Source organism: Silene latifolia, chromosome 8 (assembly GCF_048544455.1).
Source record: "Silene latifolia isolate original U9 population chromosome 8, ASM4854445v1, whole genome shotgun sequence".
Lineage (NCBI taxonomy): Eukaryota > Viridiplantae > Streptophyta > Magnoliopsida > Caryophyllales > Caryophyllaceae > Silene > Silene latifolia.
The window spans coordinates 59,222,708-59,232,246 of record NC_133533.1 but is presented as its reverse complement, the minus strand read 5'-3'; positions in this window follow the sequence as shown (position 1 = coordinate 59,232,246).

The following is a 9,539-nucleotide window of genomic DNA, read 5'->3' as shown; positions in this document are numbered from 1 at the left end:
CTTAAGCCTTGCATAGATTAATATCTTTTTAGCTTTGCCTTCAGCATATCTACGAGTTAATGTTAAAATTTAGCTGAACGAATAGACTTGACCTGAAAATTTTGGTAACCTACTTATAATTTCTAAGTTTTAGAGCCTTATAAACTGGTGTCATTTCTTACCAGTTTCGTGTAGGATTGTGAGTAGTTACTCCTTGCATAGCATGTTCATCAATTTGCATGTATATGAAATTCAATTGCTTTTTGCCTGCATACATTCGGGTTAGTGGTTGGTGTCACATGCAGGGAGGCGCTTACATTTCCCTTTTCTTTCATTTTTACCCATTTAACTCCACATTAGCCAAATTTGCCTGTTGACCCTTAGCTACATTCCAAATTTAGCCTGCCTTGTCAAGCTAGTTTAGTGTATGTTTTTGCGGTATATAATTTATCGTGCCAAGTTTGGCTTGTTTTATATTGATTCGGAGTTGGTAATTTATGAACAAAAGGAGGATGATGAAAAAAACGTGAAAAAGAAAAAGAAGAAAAAGAAAAGAATTGAAAAAAAGACGAAAAATGATGAAAGAAACCGAAAAAAATAGAAAAAAAGAAAAAAAAAAGATGTTTGATTGTTGACGGTTTCGCTCCTATGCTTTATCTGTATCTTTTGAGGAGTATTTTCAATTCGGTTTGGTGAGTTTTGTGCCAAATGAAGGGCATATGTGCTTAATTCATAATTGAGTTGGAAATGGATGTTGTCATATGGTTTTGTTTAGGTACTAACTTGGCCGCCTATACCTCCACATTCCCATAACATGTTTTGCCTTTTCTTACCCATTGCCTCACTTTGCCATATTTTTGTAAGCCCTCGGCTGTGACAAGACCTTATTTGGTTGGAATGTGTGTACGGTAGCTAGAATTGTCTATCATATTAGCTGCATGCATGTTTATGTGAGTCGTAGTCTAGGTGAGCGACTATTTTTCTTTCTCTCTTACATATATATGTTCACCCTTTGCTTCATGAGAGAAGAGTGACCCGTGAGAGTCCATTATTAAAGGTCTTGTAAGGTTGACGGTTCAGCTTTATTATAAACATCTTACAACTCGTTTGCATTTGACTGTTTGCTATAAGTGTTAGTTTGCTTGCATTAAATTAGTTTAACTGGGCATTTGTAGCTAACTCTGAGTTATCTTTTCCGTTCCATTAGTTTGCATATAGTTTGCTTGGGGACAAGCAAAGGTTTGGTTTGGGGAGATTTGATGCGTGCATTTTATATAGGTATTTTGTACTTCATTTGCACGCATTTCTATGCATTTTGTGTAGTGTTTAGCTACAAATGTCCCCCGAATTGTCTACTTTGGTTTTTCTTGTATTATTTGCAGGTATGAACCGGAAATGAGCATAATCAAGCCTAAAACATGCCCCTATGCATTCATTTAGGAGATGAGTTGAGTCGGAGCTTGCAAACTACTATTTTGAGATGCGCAAAGAAGTAAGATAGCTAGGCGAGCAAAGGAAGAACTTCAAATTTCTAGTGCCTAGTTTGAAGAGCCATATCTCTAGTTCTACAACAGATTTTCAGGTGATTCTAATTGTATTTGAAAGCTTGTCCTCTTAGCTTTCCAACGCCACCAGAATTGCCCTGTTTGACAAAGTAACGAAGAAATGGCAGCCGTTTGAATTTCAGTGCGCGAAGCAGGAATTGTGCGTTGGAAAGTACTCGATCGAGTACAATTATGTTCGATCGACTCTTTTTTCTACTCGATCGAGTAGTTTCATTTTAGGGTTTACTCGATCGAGTTGATTTTTCACTCGATCGAGTGTTTTGAGCTTAGTTTTACTCGATCGAGCAGTTCTAAAGGGCTCGATCGAGTGATTCCTTATTGGGCTCGGGCTTTTTTAGCTTTATTTCGTATTAGGTCAAATAAAAATCCTATTTTCTTATAAATAGGAAGGAGGGACGTCATTTGTAACTCGTTTCTTTTCTTTTCTCTCTGGGACTACCTCTTATCACTCCATAGACCTCATATTTTACTCTACCCTTTTCTACTGTTGACTGCTTTTCTCTCTTTTCCCGGATCTACTGTAACTTTCTCTTTTTCCCTTTTCTCCTTTATTTATGTTTATGTTTATTTCTCTCTTTATTTCTGTTCTTCCCTTTATTATGTCTAGTTAATTCTCTTTGCTAGGATTAGGGGATTCGATGAATGAATGTTAATTGCTAATTAGTTTATAGATTTGTCGTTATTGTTTAAGTCTATGTTGTTAATCGCTACTTTAATTGTATCTTGCTGATTGAATCGATACAATTAACCTTTTTAATTTTGGTAAGCCTTGACCTAGACTGGAAGGTTGGAAGGGGTGAGACCCGCAGTGAACAATAGAATGCTTTAGTGAGGACGGAAGCTAAGCTAATAGTATTATAGGGCGAATTGAGACCGGAAGGAGATATTCATTGCCCCTTAGACCGACACATCGACTAATCTGTGACCTTAACTGCAATTAATTGACATTCATTGATGAACCGACATCCTAGTTCCCTCTTTATCCTGTTAATTTCTCATATCCCTTTTCTCTTGCCTTTATCTTATTAGTGTAGTCAAAACATTTCAAACCCCCCATCTTATGACCGTAGACAGACCGAATAAACAAGTAGATAGTGACCGCCTCCCTGTGGAGATCGACCCTACTTACCGCTGACTTCCGTTAGTAGTAGCTAGGTATTTATTTTTGGTACTGAAACGACGGTATCAATCATCACCGGGTGGCTTGCGGGAGGTGCAAAAATGAGGTATCTATAGAGCCCTCACTTTGACTGAGGCTTGGACAAGGCGAAAGTCAAAGTATAGCCATCAGGTCAATCGAAGATTACAACCTGACGACGCGAGGCGGCTCAAGAGGTCTGAGCCAAGGACCTGTCTTCGGGAACATTTTAGAGTCTATCGACTATCGGGAAGGGTCGTTTAAAGTCCATTAGACTACGTAAGGAGGCTCGCCCGCCATAAGAAGAGACCATACCTGAAATTCCTTGAAACTCCAGGGGAAACAAAACGCGATATTGGGAGAAGACAGCAGGACATAGTCTGGAACTGCTGGGTGAAATATGCTTGTGGTCGGCTTCAAACAAACTTCGGAAGAGCTTGGGGTCGATGTTGATCTCCTATGTCTCGAGAGGGAATGACTGTCGGTCCTGAACTCTCGCTGGGGGAACATAATCGGGAACTGATCTCCATGTCTCGAGAGGGAGTGTCTATCCGTGTACTCTCGCTGGGGGAACATAATAAAGGCGTGTCGAAACACCTGTCAAAGAAGAAACGCTCATTGTGACAAGCTAGATCTTGGCAAAAATAGGGCAAAAGTTTGCTGTTGGCCTGGAAATACGGATCCGGGCGAAGAATATACATCGAACGGATCAAATATGTAATATGGCATCGAGGAAGAGGCGCACCAAAGATGGGCCCACAAAATAACGAACTTATAACGAATCTTCGAAAATTCCTATGGAGGGAAACTGTGGAAGAGGCGCAGCACCTGTTGCGTCTTTTCCTGAGTGCGATAATCCTGGGTAAAAACCCGATAAAATAGAGGGGTTTGTTTCATAATTTCGAAACATAAACTCTTAATTTCTCTCCCAAATTCCAACCATTTCCGTCAAAATTTGATCCAAAAGCTTGCATTTGCCATGACTAATCGAGGTATGTGTATTAATCTTGCATTTATCTTCCGTATTTGATCAAATGAGAGCGACAAAATTATGGTTTTCGACCCTAATTAGTCGAAAATTTGGGGCTTTTCCCGTAAATGATTTTGCCTTGCAAAATTGACTTTATAAACGGCTAATTTGTAATATAAGGATCATAACCATGTATTTATTTCGAATTTTTATTGAGTTTTGAGCATTTGAGTGAAATTGAGACGGTTTCATAGCTAAACCGTAAATCGCTTCGAAAATAGCCTTAGGATTGCCCATTTGTGACGAAACTTGGTACTTGGAATCCTTGTATGATGGGTAAACTTCCTACCATCTCGGAATTTTGATTTGTGACGGCTTTTTCAGGACACTTCCTAGGGCATAATCGCCGTTATAACGAAATGCTGTCGAAATTCCGAATCGAACCCATGACTAGGTTTCAACTTAGGCTTCACTTGACCTAAATTACCACATGAGCGGATGGGTTTGTGGGAAAATTGCGATTTCGGAGCTCCGGAAACTCGAAAATCCCCTAATCAAGGCTTGTCGTCACTTGACGCGGCCTAAATTTACTTTAATTTTGCAGGTGACGAGGCTTGTACATCCGGGAGGGATCCCATGGACGTGGACACTGCTGTTGACCCTTCTCAGATGCTTGAGGAGGCGTTGGAGGAGGCTTTCGCCGCTGCGGCGACGGCTGCTGAGGACGAGGTCCTCGAGGAGGAGGTTGTTGATGACGTCGATTGGTCCTGTGTGGTACTTGGGTGAGCGCTTGGCTCGTCAGTGCTCTCGAGGCGTCTTGACGGTTCCCATCGATCCTCCTCGGACGATGTTTAGGGAGCCTTCTAAGAGGTGAGAGGAGGTCGACTGGTCGGCGTCGGTGGCGACGCCCTCCTTCTTCCTGGTGAGGACTACTCGGCGTTCCTCTACGGGAGGTTGGCGTACTGGCCGGTTGTGGTAAGTGCTTTATCCTCTTTCATTTTTGATTATTTGAGAACACGATGAATGATCATCAGTTAATGGAAATCACCTGACTTTGCAGGAGGTCGAGGCGGCGGGCATCGAGCCCCCAGAGTACCCCGAGACTCTTGAGTACACTGACGCGACGGGGATGATGACGATCTCCGAGCTACCTGACTTTGACGTGGCGGTTAGAGATGTTGGCTTGGACGAGTGGCAGCATTTGATTCGGAGGGTGAGTCTCCTAACTTGTATAATTTTGTGTAAGAACACGTTTGCTCGAGTTTGTCCAATCGTTAAGAATTTTCCTTTTTAAATGCAGGTTGCGCCATCCCGGTTCGTGGCTTTGTGGAGGGTAGCCAACCGGCTGCGGGCTACTACCGTCGAGGCACTTGCTGGCGGCCGAGAACGTCACGTATGAACCTTCCGTTTTCTTCATTTTCGAATTTTTCTAATCTTCCTTATGTTTGAAATGATTGACATGAGCCAGTTCTTGTTGCATGCAGAGGGAGCGCGAGCTGGAGCGAGAGCTTGCCCAGTCCCGGGAGGAGACAACTCGCCTGCTGAGGGAGCTCGAGGTCCGCGACGCCGAGGTTGCTGCTCTCGAGGCGAGAGTTGCTGAGCTAGACGGCGACCAGTAGTAGCTTTTGTGTTGTTTCTTGTTTTTTGTACATTTTGTACATTTTAGGACCCACATTTTGGACATTTGGATTTTGTTTTGGGGCTCGAGCCCCCAGTTTGGTGTACATGTACTCTCTTGGTTGTATATATGATGGCCTGGGTGCCTTTGCTGCTGGGTTGCTTTGTTTGTACCTGCAGGTTAGCTTTGAACAGGTTTGGTAGATGACGGTTTGTACCGTCATGCTGCCAAAATTTACATAGAAGTCACATAGAACATAAATTTGTACACATGGCCTAAATTAGCGCAAAACAATGACTCGAAAATGCAAAAATTTGGCCAGAAATGAAAATGCAAAAATTTTGCCGGAAATGACCGGACGGTAGGGAGGGTTACCCCCTAAAAAAAGAAAAAATGAAACATATAAGTTTGAAATGTAATGTGGAAGGAGAGTGAAATGATTCACCAAAAAAGAAAATTAAAAAGAAATGTATAAGTTTGAAAATGAATAAATTAAATTAAATAAAAATTAAAAAGAAATGTATAGATTTTAAAAATGAATAAATTAAATTAAATTGGTGAAATGATTCCCCAAAAAAGAAAAAAGAAAAAGAAATGTATAAGTGTGCTAAAATGACGAAAATGTCGATATCGTCTCGAAATGCGTTTCCGTGAAATTAGGAAACACAAAATATGGCAACCTGACGTATTTACCAAAATAATAATCCGTATGAATAGGAAATTATTCGTTGAGGAATTTAGGAAAGATCCAACGCGGAAAATCACAGAAAGAAGGCGGAGGAAGAGGCGCGGCAAGAAGAGTCTGCGTCCCTTTCGAAGAGGCGCGACACTGCTGCGCCTGTTCCCAAGTGCATCCGTCCTGACGGATTTTAGGAAATAGCTTTTAGTATAAATAGAGACGTCGAGGGAGGTTTTATTCACATAATTCTTCCGTCTCTCTTCGTCTTATTACATAAAGCTCCCAAAATAAGCATACATCATGAATACTCTCGAAATTCGTCTAAAAGAATGGACAAATGAATTCTCTAATGTGGCGAAACACGACATGTGTGCTTATAATTTTGGATCGCTTTTGAGCTTGAAGCTGATCAAGGTAGTCAAACCATTTCTAGATGCTTGTCTTGATTATTGGGACCCGAATTATCACGTATTTGCCTTCCCTGGAGGCGAGATTTGCCCATTTCCCGAGGAAATTGCTGCGATTGGTGGTTGGGACCCGGAACCCTCGCCTGCTATTCCCTCCACTTCTCAAGGGTATAAGAACAAGTTTAGGGACTTGCTTGGGTTGGCAAGAGCTGATGTTGACCGTCTTGTGTCTTCTAAAGGAGTGCAAATGTTGGACTTCATTGATCGATTCATCAATAGGGCAGATCCCACTGTCTCTTATGTTGCGAGGTGGAGGGCATTCGGGTTTTGCCTATTACATGTATACGTCCTTCAAGGGCATGTTGATGAGGATATGAGAGGCGACCCTCGTCTCTTGAGCTTGATTGAGCAAATGGAGCTGTGCAGGAGCCCAGCTTGTCTGTGCTTAGGAGGGATCCTATTGGGTTTAGATAGCAGGAAAGCCAATCGCGACCTTCCTTACTTGGGAAGTCCCATTATTTTGCACGTAAAAGAACTCTTTTTCTTTTTTTTTTTTTTTTTTTTTTTTTTTTTCGTTTTTTGTCGTTTTTTTTTTTTCGTTTTTCGTTTCGTTTTTTTTTTTTTTAATACCTGCTTTTGGTAGGTCTGGCTTATGGAGCGTCTTCGATTGATCGAGCCCTCAGTTAATGTTCCTGCTTATCATGCTCGCTCAATTGCAATGAGGACCATGCTTTACATGGTGGACTTCACTCGAGTTTGCAATTACTGGGAGAACAAATTGAAGAGTGAAGATGGCCCCTTAATTAGATGGATCGTACCATGGTGGCATCTCAAATCTGTCACTGGAGTATCTTCTTTGGATCCTACCCGATCTGTTCGCATTCCCGGCTTGGAGTTTATAATATGCATCTTCCCGGAGAGGTTGATGAGGCAGGTTGGATTGAAGCAGATGATCCCGAAGCTTGACACTGTCCCACAGATTGCCGTGGCGCTTACTACTGAGAGTCGAAGAGAATGGGCCATCAAGTGGGCTCAGAGGAACATTTGGTTCTTGAATTCTTCTGTCAATGCTCTATAGGTGTCAGATTCCTATCTGCGGTGGAGAAAAGCTACTACTCCGGAGGAGCGTGAGAGATTAAGGAAGCGCGAGCATGTTGACTACAAGGTTCGCGAGGTGAAAAAGGAGAAGGAGAAGCATCTGACCGAGGGAGAGGAAGGAGCCGGGTTACGAGTTGTTCATCCTTCAAAGAAACCGAAGACCTCTCCTGCCGTCGAGATGGTGGTTGACAAGAATGGCAAAGCAAGACCGCGAGAGAGACCATTGGTGATTAGGTCGGAAGTGGCGCAAGAGCGTCCGGCTCGAGGTCGGGAGAAGAAGTATGATAGAAATGACAAAGGCAAAGGGAAAATGGAAGAATAGCCTGAGTCTTTATTATTATTATTTATTATTATTATTATTACTATAAGAAGAAGTTGGGGTTTTTAGAATCCTAGCCATTATTTTTAGCATTATTTTATTATGTAACGTACTATTATTAGAAATGAAATAAAAAAGGTTAATTGGTTATGAAACCGTTGTGATTTTCTTTTCATTATTCTTGTCGAATTTCAAATGCATTTGCAAATGTCCTTCTATTTACATTTAAGACAATTAAATGGGTTGTATCCCGTGAAGGATTGCCTACGTATTCATTTAAAAAAAAATGAAATCAAACCCCTGCGCGTAGTTCGAGTAAATGTAAAAGAATAATTGTTCTAAGCAAGAGCTTGTAATGAACTTAGAAAATAAGCATGAGCTTTACTTACTCCTAAAATGCAATTTAGTTTATTTGATGATATGAGAATGACAAATTGTCAAAGTGCAAGAGCAAGATGACATTAGCTTAATTCAGCTTGGCCAGGAGCCGTTTATTCCGTGCCACAAGAGCGACACGTGAGGTTACGCGAGGCGCATTTTTTGCTCCTATTCTAGGCATAGTAACGTTTCAGTTGGTCGAGGTTGGTCGGATTGGCAAATTTGTTCCCATCTAAGTCTGTGATCCTAACCGCACCCCCTGGAAGTGTGGACTTGACTAGGAATGGCCCGGCCCAATTGGGTTTGAATTTTCCTCGTGGATCAACAGGTAAGAGAGCTCTAATTGATTTGAGGACCAAGTGTAATACTCCGTATTTATAAGTCTTTGGGTACTCTATCGAGTAGGCCTTACTCTGTCGAGTAAGGGTGAGTTGCGTTTTAAAATAGTTTCTGACCTGTTGGGTACTCGATCGAGTAACTATGATACTCGATCGAGTAAGGGGGTACTCGATCGAGTACCTTGGATACTCGATCGAGTAGCCGGTTTACGGGGAGTTATTTCTCGGGTTTTGTTAATTACGCGATTAAGGTATATAATCTTTTCCGTCATTCTTCTAAACACTTTTCAAAACCTAATTTGCTGTTAAGAGAGAAAGCAAAGTACGTTCATCACCTTAATCGCATTGTTAGCAAATCCCGGAGTTTGGAAGGTCGGATCTCATCGTTCTTTATACCGTTGTGATCCTTGCGTCAAGGGTAAGACCTATATACCATTTTTATAATGTTTCTTTAAAGTTGGTTAAACCCTAATTTGGGAATTGGGGGTTTTGTAGTATGTTATGCTTGGTAGTGATTATATGTTTGTATGTTAGGATGAGGATTCGTAGAGGAAGCTTTCTGATATCAGCTGTGAGATCGTCTGTTTGTTGTGCTTTCCAGGTAGGGTTTCCCTACTCAGTATTGTTTACATGATGTGTGGTGATTGTGCTGTAGTTAGTGATTGTGATTATTTCAGACGGTTGTTGATGTTGCATAGTGATTCTGATTGTTTGTCTCTGGTTCTCGAGATGCGTTCTCGGCTGAGTGGAGTCACTTGCGGGAGTGGCTTCACGCCCTAGTTTCGCCCTTCGTGGAACCCGCCACGGAAGGGGATGTGCACATTAATGGGACAGGGTTATCGCTCGGTATGATGAACGGGGCTTAGGTGGGAACGGCTGCGGTCCCCCACTGGCAGGGCTGGTCCAGTGGACAGTCGGTGACGGAGATGGAGTGGAGTGGACGATTGTGTATGATTGTATGAGCTGTATTGTTTTCTGTTCAGTTGGTTATATGATTTATGTAAATAGTCTTGACCCCGATTATTGTTTTAAAACTGCGGTGATCCATTC